Source organism: Cardiocondyla obscurior, unplaced genomic scaffold (assembly GCF_019399895.1).
Source record: "Cardiocondyla obscurior isolate alpha-2009 unplaced genomic scaffold, Cobs3.1 scaffold33_214576_698314, whole genome shotgun sequence".
In the NCBI taxonomy this organism is placed as follows: Eukaryota; Metazoa; Arthropoda; class Insecta; order Hymenoptera; family Formicidae; genus Cardiocondyla; species Cardiocondyla obscurior.
The window spans coordinates 360,616-374,654 of NW_027228790.1; the positions used below are offsets into that span (position 1 = coordinate 360,616).

The 14,039-nt window shown below is 43.5% G+C and overlaps 1 pseudogene; it reads right to left on the reverse strand.

Annotated features, from left to right (window-relative positions):
• Positions 1–347: 347 nt before the first annotated feature.
• LOC139112663 (uncharacterized) lies at positions 348–6,228 on the reverse strand (annotated as a pseudogene).
• Positions 6,229–14,039: the final 7,811 nt, after the last annotated feature.

Sequence of the window (14,039 nt, forward strand, 5' to 3'; positions counted from 1 at the left end):
ACAGCGGGAGCGAGTTGAAGGGCAAGGACTTCGAAGAAGATGACGGAGGGACACCTGTAGTGGGAAGAGGATTCCGAGTTTTCGGGGAAAAATTGGCCACTCTTCTCAGAAAAGGACGGAGGTATCTTCGCGCTGAAGGGGGAATCTTCGCGTCAGTTCGTGGTGTTCGTAAACTTGGGCAGGAGTCCAAGATGGAACAGGAAGCCACGAAAGCCCCCCCTGATTGTCGGGGCGACAATCTGGAGGAGCGGGGGGGGGGCAGTGTTACGCCCGGTATACGGAGCGGCATGAAGCTGCCGGCTCGCTCCGAGGTTTCAGTTCCCCGCTGCCAGGGGAACGAAGTTTTGTTGTTATGGTTAGAATTACAGTTCTGCCCGTGTCTCGAATGAGTGCAGACGTCGTATCGCTTGCATGTATTATTATTAAACCGTTCCTGTTCATTTTTATAAAACGTCTTCCTTTCTTTCGCGGAGTTCAGGCGCCGCGAGTGTGAGTGTGTGAGTGTGAGAGACGTGAACGCGGAAACGTTTCGTTGACCCGTTCCCGGCGTAACACTATATATCCATTATATAAAAAAAAGAAAATAAAACTGCAACTGCTTTGTATCAAATGCTAAAAATTCAAAATGTACCTTTGGATAATCGTGAAAAAATTTGGATTTGATGTGTTTTCCAAAGTTATATCCGTTTGGTTTGAATGGAGAATATGACAAAAAAAGACCGATCAAACTACAAGAGCATGAATATATTAAATGCTCTTGAAGCGGCAGATACATTACTAAGTATTCCTTTGTATGAAACTGATCGTAATACAATTATCAAATGGTTAAACGTTAATCGTATATGACAGAAAAAATTAAAAAGTCGTACAGAGATTGAAGCTCTTGATGATGAATCTATAGATATATTTTGTGCATCTATAATAATGATTATTATCCAAAAAGATCGGAAAAATTGGAATCTGTGTGTTGTTGTAACCCGAACCCATTTACAACACGTAACATGACGTAAAGCATTTCGGCATAAGATCTCGTAATAAAATAACATCGGAGGATGCGATATCAGCAAGCCTCCTTAAGCTATTAAATAATAAGAAATAAAAGAGAGAAACAATTGCGAGAACTTATTGCCGAAATCGCTAAGGTTGCATTCGCCGAACAACCGAAGTTCGGCATTGCAACCCGATGACGCCAAGGCCCTGCGTCACTATTAAATAACCGCGGACCGTCACGGGCGGGCAGTCACGTCAGAGTCAAAGGAGGAAGAGTCCGTGTAGAAAAACGATACCGCGTAGTGATTCAAGTTCGGTCGCATGCCGTGAAAGAGGAGACCTCGCGGAGCCGAGGACGCGTGATAACGCCGGAACGCGCACCGAATCAACTAAGGAAAAATTGAGGGAAGCGAAGGACTTGTAACGCAGAATCAAATAAAAACTAAGTGTTTATTTCTTTATCTAAACTTTATCGCCCTTTCCCCACGGATCCGGAAGGACGGACCCCGTGCACCGGCTGCGGTGCAACAGTGTGTTCAAGACGTGCCCATGCACTCCGATCAAGCGATGTAATTTAATTTCAGCTATTAAAATAATTTGTTTCGACAGCATTCATGTAAAGACTCAATACTCGCACATCTGTTTTCAGTTTCGTCGCTCAGCGTTTGTTGATGTCTTCGCGTTCTCGCGGCTTTGTTGCTAGGCTAAATGTAGACGTATGTTCCATTGTCGAGCTAGTGCTGTTTTCTTAGTTTTTCAAAGTCGCCGAATTAGCGATCGAATTCCTCGAAGCTTGGAGAATTTTCGCAGTATAAAAGGCCCGGATCTTCGAAGCCGGGCACTTAGTCGTCGAGCGTATCAACACCTCATCGCGTCTCTGTTTTCTTTGCGTTTTTTCCGAGATACGTATTCTCGTGCTTATAATTTCGCTTTCTTCGCGTTGCTTGCACGTGCTGTGAATTGTATTCACTTCGGTGGTTTCATATTATAAACTGTAAATTTTATATTAAAACTGTTCTTTATTCACGAACATTTTTTTCGGATTATTTCTTACACGCGCTTCCAGACAGTGTGTCTATATAAATTCGCACAGTGGTACAATGTCACGACAGTCGAATCACAAAGTAATATGATTGAATATTATAAAATAGATAGCAGTCATTTTCTTAAACAGCGACGACGCGCATGTCTTATTAATCTTTATAAATATAATGTTGAAACACAACCCAAAAATTATTTCTTTTCTTTATTGTTTATGTTTAAATCATGGCGAACTTTAGACGATCTTAAAGATAGTTGTGATACTTATGCGGAAGCATTTGAAAAAGCAAAACAATTAGTTCAACAAACTGATGAAGATTTAGAACAAAAGAATTTGACACAGGATGTGTGTCAACAATAAGGTTGGCCTTGTCGCGCATTTACATTTCTTTATCTTTTTATCGAACACCTTTCCGTTTATCGTTTGAATTTTAAGAAGTTTGCATGTTAATTACTCGAACAGTTATAATAAAGTATATTATTCTCACCAGTCAAATGTATATGCGTTCTCAATGTATTCAGAGTCAAGCAAGTCGACTAAATTTTGTCGCATCGATTGTGTACATTACATTTACATCGACCTGCTTGTCTAACAAGATTTGTTGTTTTCTTGAAATAAATAAAAACGATCAAGTTGCTTGCGAGATTCACGATTCTGATAATATAGCAACAAATTGCTCAAATTAGAATTAAAAAATAAGTTTGCTCGTTGATCGTTTTATTCGCTTTTTCTATATGTATTTTGTAAAAGCGTTGTGTTTTAAAAAATAAAAAAATATAAATACCTTGACAAGAGGTTGCGCGTTGTATATGGTCCCGTGGGAGATGTTGCACCCGTTTATAATGATACGGATGCAACCCATCTTCTTGTATCACGCGGGGCACAAAAGTTTTGAAACACAATTTTATCAACGCGCCGCACACTATTTGTCGGATTATTTTCGAATTTGTTTAAAATTTCTTTCTCACGATTAATTTTCCGATGCACACCACGATGAAACTGCATTATATTTTGTCTCTGCACACCGACATATCCCGTATTTTTTGTACGCTGAACATATCTTAAAATTGTTTCAACCGTAGAATGTGCCTGGTTGGGAAATCTGTCTCGGTAAATATGGGCTGCATCAAATGCATTTTCGTGAGTATTGTCGTAACAGATTAGCATGTCTGTATACTCATTTGGTGTTAACCGCATTTTTTTAAATAAAATTTTGTGCTTAAGGGTATTCTAGTGTAGAGGCATGAATTTTGCCCGGTTTTTGAAGCGCTGTACAAAAGAAACAAAAAATATTTTTACTATCCATTTTTTTATCATTTGTTTATTGATGTTTTATTATTACATAAAAAAACTAACAAAAAAAAAAAATTAAAATTCACAAAATTATGAACAGTCAAAGTGAGGGGTCTAAAAAAAAGGGTGCCTTGGCGTAAATGATTTCAACCCTTTTGGTAATCTGAAAAATAAAAAACAGACGGATTTTTCATTATTATAGATGTCGCTATCACATGACCCTTGAACAAGTAAAAAAAATTTCTTTCATAAAATAGCGGTTGTTTGAAAAAAAAATGTTTTTTTTTCATATTTTTTTAACAATTTCGAATTTTTTAAAAATACAAAATGAAAAGTTATAGCTTTGGGCAAGGTCCAAGTTAGAAAGGGATGTATAAAGAACATCCTCTCCAAATTTGAAGTAAATCGGTTAATTAGAACTCGAGATATCGTTACCGCCAGCTCAAAAAAAGTAGTTTCGAGAAAAACGCGTTCGAAGTTTTGAGACAAGTTTTCGGCAATTTTTTTTATATAATGGTACAGAATCCTTATATATTCTTAATCGGCAATACCTGCTTCATATAGGAAACCTTCCTCTTCTTCAAAATCCTCATTTTCTGATGTTCTCTCGTGAAGACGAGCAGTTCTACCCTCTTTTGAAGCCTCTGAAGTCCGGAGTTCCGAGCGCTCGATACGCGCATCGTTTCGTCGCGCTACAAAAGCATTAGCATCTAGGCCAATCGTGATTCCCATAACTTCTAACATTTTTAATATGGGTATAAAACCTTCATTAAAAATACTAACTGCGAAGAAAGTGGCAATTTCAACTGTCTTTGGTCCAGCGTGAATGTGCTTCGGAGCAAACGTCCATATTAACGAGTTTAAAGATTCGTTATTATTTTGGGTTTCAGAACCCAAACATCGTTTCAATAAATTATCAGCTGATAAACTTTCGTAGATTGGTTTTATTACTCGTAAAACGTTGTCACTTACAGGAGGATTTTCGTGATCAAATTCATCAATAGTGCCGTCTTCTATTGCCTTTAGATATTTGCACCAACTAGGCGAACAATTCATGTGTTGAGGATTTTCGTTGGTTGAAATTTCATGATAATAAGTTGCCCACACATCTCTCTTCATGTCTTCAACAGAATTTGGATTGCGACGAATGGCCAAACCATAATATAAAGACAATTCATTGATTAGCTTATCAGTGAGTTTACCAGCGCCTCTGCCACCAATACCTTTATTCTCTTTTTTTGCTTTACGTAACCGTGAACCCATGCGTTTTTGAACATGCTCAACACACTCCTTTTTTTCTACTATCGGGTTATCATCGTAAGGGTTTATATTTAGAATGCCTTTGAAAGTTTTTGAATCACCATTTCCGATATATCGGACATATTTGGCATTATGCTTGATTTCTGACCTCCCAAACATTTCAATTCAACCTCCATTTTTCCGGCGCTTCCTTTATGATTTATAGTACAGACTTTTTCATGCTCTTCGTACCAATCTTGATAAGTTTCGATGTCATTATTTTTTTTTTGTTTCCATAGATTACACCCTTGACAAAAACTTGATTTTACTACCGTATCAACAACTTTTTTACTGTACTTGCCAACGAGCGTAGTAACACCAAAGAGAGAATTAAAGTCTCGTTTTTTCCACGTGCCATCGCCCGAAACAGTCAAATGATTAGGATTAGCGTGAGGATCAGACTCTTCTATTAATTCCTTTTCTTCTCTTACGGCTTTTGAAATAACTAGATCGTAAACCGCTGAAGCGGCCGTATATAAATTGTCAAGGCAACTGTAATATGTACCAATGGTCAAGCCTTGACAAATGTTCATTATACTACAAAATATGTTTATACCTTCTCTTCCAACTCCTAGCAATCTTATAGCTGCTACAATTCTACGATTCATTTCGAATGCTTTATTTATAAAGGGCGATGATTGAATATCTTACTTGCTCACACTCACATTGTAAAGCAATTTTGAACCCTAATTTACGAGCAGCTGCACGGCTAAATTTTATTTCTTTCTTACATGTTGAACACAAGATCAATGTTGAAAGCGTGGTAAAAACAGAAAAAAATTCTAAAATACAATAACCGTAATTGTTATTAATAATAACTTTCTCATCCTGCGAATGTTTTAATTTTGCTGCAGATGCTCTAGTGAAACTGGTTTCTGTTTCTGCAGTAAATTGATTACCGGAAATGTTTTTTTTGATCTGCATGGCCGTGAAGAACTAAATTTTGAAAATTGCTTATCCATGACACTATAAATAAATTCACAATTCACAATTTACGAAATAATTTTCACTTGAAAAATTTTGAACACGTTGTCAAGGTTTAGCACGTCCACTCAGTACGAAGGTTGGCTAAAAACTAACTTAAAATAAAACTAAAAGGAGAATATTCCAGCAAAACTCGTTTCTATGGCTTTCAATTAAATATAAATTTCAGAGAAATACTATACAATAAGGATTTTAAGAAAGTTATTAATTCGTAACGATCCGGGAACGCTTACCGTCTTTTGTTCACTAATGCAAATAAGACCGGAACCGATGCAACGTCACAAAAACAGCTATAACTTATTAAATAATAGGAATTTTGAAAAATCCATTTAATGGCATATTTTTGAATGTCTACACTTTCGAAATATCAAAAAAAAAATTTTTGATTTTTTCAAAATTCTACACTAGAATACCCCTTTAAATGTTTCTCAATATGGTCGTACAACGAAGCACTCGATTATTAAGAAAAACAACAATTTAATTTCATAAACATTGTTTGTGCTGCTTTCGTAACAAAGCGCCTAATACCATAACTAATAATTTTAATACTGGTCGGTAAATACGTACAACTTTTGCGTGTTAATTCCCATTAATAAAATTTTTTTTTTTTTAAATAATTTTTGTTAAATTTTTATTTTTTCGTATAAAATTGACCACTCGCCAAAGTTGTACGCCGGCCGCCGTCGCAACACCACGAACGCCATTTTTGATGGTCAGTGTACACTAATAAGAAAATTGATGGTATTGAAATAGCCATTTGAAATCTAGACCACGTGAGTGTCAAATAGGATATTAGAGGATTCATTAAATGTCGGATTAAAAACGACACGTAGAAAAAAACCGACATATACGAGCGCCATTCGATTCTAATAATTTCGATAAGTAAAACAAAGCTGAAGAATATAATTTCGCCAGTGGATACGGCACAAAAAAACTTAAGTACCAAAAACAATTTGTACTACGGAACAAATAAACTTGCAAATCTTATTACCGATTGTAACATAATGGCAATCAACAATGGTTTTTTTCGGCCAATTCTATCAGCCATTATACTAAAAATTAAATTGCCAACAAGCACACCAAACATTGTACAAGATTGTGCAAAATTCGCTAACTGCTGCCTATCATATATCAAATTCTACTCCGTTATAATACTTTTTTAAATATTTGTTTTTTATTTTGGAAATCAATGCAGTTTTTTATAGTGCCATTTTCAACGTTAACCTCTCATTGTATCTGCATAGATTCGTTAGTTGCTGACTTAGGAGCGATACATGTGAAATCAATGAGCGGTGCAAGAAATATTATAAAAAGCTAATGCCACAGCTACAAGGAACTTGACAAGAAAAATTGCTACAGCGATGACAATATGCCATAAGTTCATGGAGCCTGTAGGTATTAGCGTGACGTGTGGATAGTGAATTCGGCTTAAAAATGAACACTCAGCTTTAAGGTCTATTTACAATGTATTTACACTATTATATACAGTTATGTTTGTAATTCGATTAAATCGCACCCACTGGTGCTTTTTACAAAAAGATAGGCGTGTACGCCTTACACTTTGCGCTCTCTGTAAGAGATATGTGGGGCCGTGAGCGTGACTCTAATAGGGCCCCATTTGTCGTCCCCTGGTAGTCGTGGGGGTTCCGCGTCTGAGGACGAGGTGGTGGCCCAGGGATCGCACTGGACCCCACACTCGTTTACTATTGGAGCGTGTTGGATGGCTCTTTTCACAATGCTAGGCCCGCACTGTATGCCTCGGTCTGTACGCGCTGGTGGCGTGGGCGGAACCGGTGAGAGAGGCTCAGCTACTTGATTCCAGCGCGGGCTGGTATAGCGCCAGATCCTTACGTCCCCAGGAGCCAAGAAGATCCTTGGCGGTCTTGTTAGATTCGGCGGCGTAAAGTTCGCTAGCTGTGGCTTCCACTCGAGTAGCTGCAAATGTGCGTGTCGTGGCGGCTTCCGGAACCCTGGTGGCCGTAGGATGCCGGCCAGCGGCTGCTGGGGCGGGAAAACTTCCACTGACACTATGCGAGGAGTCTGTGCTTCTTCCACCGGAGGTGATGGCGGACTCTCCGGTACTGTCTCCGGTGTGAAAGCAGTCTTCTTCTTGCGGCTCCTCCTGGTGCGCTTACGATTGGCCCCGGTCCCTGGGCTCTTGTCTGCGATGGCCGGTGGTAGCGGCATACGGCTGCGTTTTGGTTCGCGGCAACGACTACTGCCTCGTTGTCTGCACAGTGTGCGTCGGCGGAGCACTACCTCTTATTACGATAAGTGTGCGTCTTATCGAGCACTACGAATGCGTATTCAAAAGGCGATCTCACTATCGAAGATAGGCGATGTCGGGAGCTTCTTCGGTGCCGTAAGCGGCACCTATATAAGTATAGCGGTCCTTGCCGCTCCTGACTCCCGAGAAAACTCTCGTCTTCCGCGCCGCCTGGCGGTCGCGGTTGTTACTCGCTGGGCCCGGAGCTTTTTCTTCCGCGAGCTTCCGGGCCCTCCGGCATACGCCGGTGTATGTCGGGCTGCATTCCTTGTGGCGCGCCGTGTGTCGGCTGTCAATTTGTCGATTCGACCGCCACAGAGCCCATAGCTTCTTGAACAGAATTGCACCGGGGCCGGTGCACGGGGTCCGTCCTTCGGAACCGTTGAAAAAAGAGAGAAAGTTCTCGGAGGCTCGAAAATACATAAAATAGATATAACATATGCAAATTACAAAGGCTTTTGTCTATTCGGCATAGAGTATTAACCCAACGCTAAGGTTAACGGCCGCGATATAAACAGAACATACAAAAGAAAAGTAAATATCAAACGAGACAAAGGAAACGAGATAAATGCTATTGCATATAAATTTGGGTGAATCCCAAACATACCACCCGCCTCGCAAAACTATAACGCTAAATTACAGCAAAGTTTTATGTAACAGGGAAACGCTAATCGCAAAACAAATTAATTATAATTAGAAGATCGAGTCGGCGGTGAAACCACGAAAGATTGAACGCAATACAATTCAGTCAACGCGAATATACATAAAAACACGGACAATTGACAAAATTCCATACGCAATCGAATCACGCAGCAAGAATGAGATGCGAATGAAAACAACACAATGAAGTCCGCGTGCGAATCGCAATGCGGTTATGAACTGTACAAAAAAATGAGACAAGATGAATTAATTGTCGGAAGACTCCGATTCAGAGAAGCCCACTTCAAGGAGAAGCACAATCTTTACAATCGGCCTAGTAAATGAAAACCGGGCCGTACGCACGGAGACAACACGCACACCTCCATCGCTTCCAGGGTGCACTGCCGTGATCCGAGCAGGAGGCCACCGTGCAGGAGTAGAGAGCTCGATCCTCAATAAACACAGCTGACCAACAGCGGGAGCGAGCGTAGGGAAGCACCATTTTGGTCTAGACGAAACTCCCTGGAGATACTCGTTCGACCACCGCTTCCAGAACTGATCTTGCATTCACTGGACCTTCTGCCAACGAGCGAGGTGATTGACAGAAACGTTTAAGAGTGAGGGCTCTGGAATACTCAGAAGAGCAGACCCGATCAGAAAATGTCCGAGCGTCAAGCGGAAAAATCACCTGGGTCATCGCTCAAAGGGAAGAGGGGCCGAGTATTTAAGTACGCCTCTACCTCAGTCAAGAAGGTGGTCATCTCCTCGAACGTCAAGGTCGACTCGCCAATGACCCGTCTAAGATGGTGATTTACCGACTTTACAGCTGCCTCCCAAAGTTCACCGAAGTGAGGAGTGACAGGAGGGTTGAACGGCCACTGAATTTGCTCCTCCTTCAGAGCACGAAAGATAGAGCTCGACTCCTTGTTTTCAGCCTTGAAAAGTCGCCGAAGCTCGGCCTTGGCTCCTGCAAAATTAGTGCCACAGTCGCTGTAGATTGACTGTGGCAAGCTTCTCTACGAAATAAATCGCCTGAAGGCTGCCAAAAACGCCTCTTCCGTGTAGTCAGACACCAATTTCACATGCACAGCGCGAGTACAGAAGCATAAGAAACGACAATAAATGCCTTGGAGGCCTTGTGTCCTTTCCCCTTGGAGATCCGCATCAAGATAGGACCGGCATAATTTATGCCGATGTGAAGAAAAAGCCGTGAAGGCCGGGGGATTTGGCGGCGGGGAGATCAGTCATGATCTGCTGTGATACTGCCGCCCGCCATCGCGCACACCGCACGCAACGAAAGATGTGTCCTTTGACCAATAACCGACCTCCAGGCACCCAATAACGCTGGCGAAGAAGTCCCAGGGATTGCTGCACACTTCCATGCAAAACTCGAGCGTGACAGGAAGACACAACCAATTGTGTGAAATCTGAGTCTTTTGGTAGAATGACAGAATGCTTCTCATCGTAAGACAGCAAAGAATGTCGCAATCTTCTACCTACTCGTAACAATCTTCAATCATCTAGAAATGGAATCAGCTTGACAAGGGAGTGGCCGGGAAAGACCCTTTACTGAAGCAATCAATTTCATCTCGGCCGAGAAATGCGCAGTCTGGGTCATGCGCACCCATGCAGTTAGGCTGCGTTGAAGCTCGTCAACAGATAGCTTCAAGGATTCAAGGGCCATCGCAACGCCCCCCGACCTTGTTCACCGGAGACACCAGGTAGAGACACGCAAGAGCTTTGGCAGCGAAAAAAACCTGCGCAACAATTCGGAATCACCTAACTCACCAATGGCATCACAATGATGGCTCTTAACCCGAGCCTCGGGCAAATCAGCGTCCTCCATCGCAATATTCGCGTGAGCCACCCAATTAGATGAACCAGATAGCCAAGCGAGACATCTTCACCACAGCTCTAGTGATTTAAGCTCCTCAGGATCTAGCCTTCAGGAGACGCAGTCAGTCGGGTTGCTAGTACCGTCTACGTGATGCCAAATGGCATCCGGCAAGGTTCGCTGCACCTCCGACACTCGGTTGGCCACGAAGGTTGTCCACCGCGAGAAGTGACGCCGTATCTATCCCATTGCGACCATGGAATCGGACCACAAATGAATCGGGGCAGTTGCAACGCCAAACTGACGGAGCAAGTGCTTGGCCACTTTCGTCAGCAACACGGCCGCACACAATTCGAACCGAGGAATGGAAATCTGCTTCAGACACGCCACGCGAGTTTTCGCCTTTACCAGAGTAGAGTTCTACTCAAGGTCCCTAAAAAGACGAGACCGAAAGTAAAGCACGGCGCAAAGGCCCACTCCGAAGCGTCGGCGAATCTGTGTACTTCGAATTCGCCGCGCTCATTCATTCTGAGCCAGCGAGGGATACGCAGCTCAGCCAGCATAGGGATAGCCTCCACATATCTTTGCCAGAAGATCTCGTCATCTTCAGACAGGGCAGCGTCCCAATCTAATCCCTTCAGCCACAGTCCCTGGATGAAAATCTTCGCCCTCACCACAGCGGGCACCAGCCATCCCAAGGGATCAAACAATTGCGCCGCCTGCGCAAATACCGTACGTTTCGTAATTTATTCTGCCGGCTGCATCCGTATGCTGAAAGAAAAGTCGTCTGACTTAAAATGCCACGGTAGGCCCAGCGTCGCATAACTGGTCTGAGGATCCCAAGTCTGGACTTCCGGCAAAGACAGATCCGTAGCAGGAATACGATCAAGCAGGCAAATATCATTAGCGGCCCATTTTTTCAGCGGGAACCCGCCCGCCAAGCACAGCTCTCGCAGTTCGTATAGCCTTCGGGACGCTTTCTCTAAAGACTCACTGCCCGATAAAATGTCGTCCACATACGATTCTTCTACTAACGCTTTTGCACAGAGAGGGAAGCGAGCATTTTCGTCTCGTGCAAGTTGTCGCAATGCACGGATAGCCAGAAAAGGCGCTGATGTCAATCCGTATATGACGGTGTTCAGCCTATATTCTCTGACAGGCTGAGAGCTGCATTCCCGCCAAAGAATGCGTTGTAGGTCGCGATGGTCAGAATGCACCTCATGGGGCACCGCGAGTCGCGCATTCTCTATAAGTAATAGAGTGTCTTTCTCAAGTTGGGTTACTGGTTGTCTGGCTTTAACCTTCAGGCTAATAAGCCTGAACCAGTAAAGCGCTGTAGCGTAATAGTTCAAATACTCTGGTAAGAGTCTTCTGAGTATTAAAGTCGTCAGCAACAAATTCAGCGTAACACAATCTCAATATTTCAATAAGCGTTGGTGCTGATGGCTCAAATCGAGTATCGTTGCTAGCTTCTCTAACGGACATTGACTCTACAAAAATGCTATTCCGCGCCGAGTCCTCATTATTAGGTTGGATGTCTTTCGACAAACTCGCCTCCAGTCTTGTAGGCTGGTTTATTGTTTTAGGGAGTACTCGTCGGGGTTTGCCCGTAAGCTTTGGAGTCGCAACCTTTGGTTGTTGAGTTCCCGCTTGTTGGCGGGGAAGCAATACTGCTTCTGGGTTTTTCTGATTCTCAGGCCTTCCGCGATATGGTCGGCGTTGCTGTTGTTGCATTTGGTCGTGTTGCTGCTGTTCAGCGTCCATAACTGGGATTGGTTAGGTCGATTTCAAAATGGAAGCTTTGTTAAAGCTTAAAAAGTAATTTCCTCGGTTTTGCGAACTTCGTTCTACAAGAAAATTGGGAGGATGCACCTCAACTTGGCGGTACATCTTCTCTATGTCCGCTGAAAAGACGAAAGCGTGTTTGCGCCACCGCAGCAACACGTCTGCCAGTGTCGGTAAAAGATTGGGGCCAGCCAAAAAGCTTTTGTTGAGCGATAAGCTTCCGGTCAATTCAGCGGAGCCATTAAATACAACGCGGAGCTTTGCCGTTGGCCCGCTGTCCTTGAAAACTTTATGGTGCAAAAGAAAGCATGCTCGTACTGATTCCGTCGCGTCCTTCGCGAGCGACATGTGCCTCAAGTGTTCATACTCCCGCATGAACGCAATGTACCGCTTTTTAAACTCCGGGTTTTGCGCAAAACGACGCTTTATCTCGGAGAGAGCTCGGTGAGCCAAGGCACGTGTGCCTTTAAGGTCCAAAACCGCCTCACGTAGTGGACGTCGCACAATGTATTTCCCGGACGCGTTACGCAAATGAAATAATTCGAAAAATTCGTTGCATTTTACGTCTTCCGCGGACACTACAGGCTGATTTTCCGGCAATTTCTTCTGTTCTCAGAATCGACGCACCAATGCCGACAACGGATCACCCATCGCGTAACTCATACCACTGCTTGCAACAGTGCACTTCTCGTGTCTCACCGGGCCGGAGACGATCCAACCAAAACTAGTTTCCTGGGCGATGGGTTCAAGCGGCTTTTTCTTCCTCCCTGCACTATTCCCGGTCGCAAAATCGCGGCAAAGACATCTGCACCGAGCATCAATTCAAGTTTCTCGCTCGACATAAAGTCTCGGTCAACCAGCGTTATACCGCAGAGATGCGGCCACTCGCGAACGGCAGCACTTGACAAACCGGCATAAACAGTCAATTTAGGCATTATTACCACGCGAATATTTAAATCAGTCTCACCAGAGAGCGAAGAAATCCGCAGATTAACCCTGCCGCGGGCTACTCTAGTCTGCCGGTCGCCAACCCCAAAGATTGCAACGCTCACTCTCTCCCTCGGCAGCCTCAACTGTTGCATCAAACTCTGCATCACCAGCGACGTCTCTGATCCTTGATCTACTAACGCGCGGACGTGATGAGTCACGTCGGATTCATATCTTGAACGGCTACACGAGCTGTGGCCAAAAGTACTGCAGTCCTTTCGTAGAGTTCCTGAGATACCTGGTGAGCTAGTGCACCAGATGCAGCTTCACGGCCCTCACCAATCTGCGCGCGACGTGCATCATGCAAGGCTGTGTGATGTTTCTTATCGCACACAGTGCATGTGCGCCGAGACAGGCAGTCGACAACCCTGTGTTTGCTTAAGCAATTCAAGCACACCCCATTAGCAAGAACGAACGCATTGCGGTCTTCAGCGCTCTTCTTCTTGAACGCAGAGCATCACAAAGTGATTCTTTCTGCACAAGAAGCACCTTTTCCGTTCGGATTTTACGTAATCCTTGCGTGTAAGATGAGCTCTCACAGATTTTCCTCCTCGCTCACTGGCCCTGATTTCCGAGGACGGCTTCTACGGCCGCAAAATCTCCGGAGTATGCAGCCGCTTTTCCAAGAACCGTATTAGATCCTCATACGAAGGCGGGACAGTACTCTTGCCAGTCAAGGACTCCCACTTCTTCCGAGATTTGGCGTCGAGCATCTTTACCGTGATGAAGACGAATAGATCTTTGCTAGAAGTGATGGGGCGGTTAATACTCGCCAATGAACTCACAGTCCCAGTCATGGCGTGGTACAGCTTGCATAAGTCGCTGGCCGACTCGGCTTTTATTTTTGGCAACGCTGTGTAACTGGGGAAAAAAGACCGAACGAGCAATCTTTTGTTCTCGTAAAACTCGTATAACGCTTT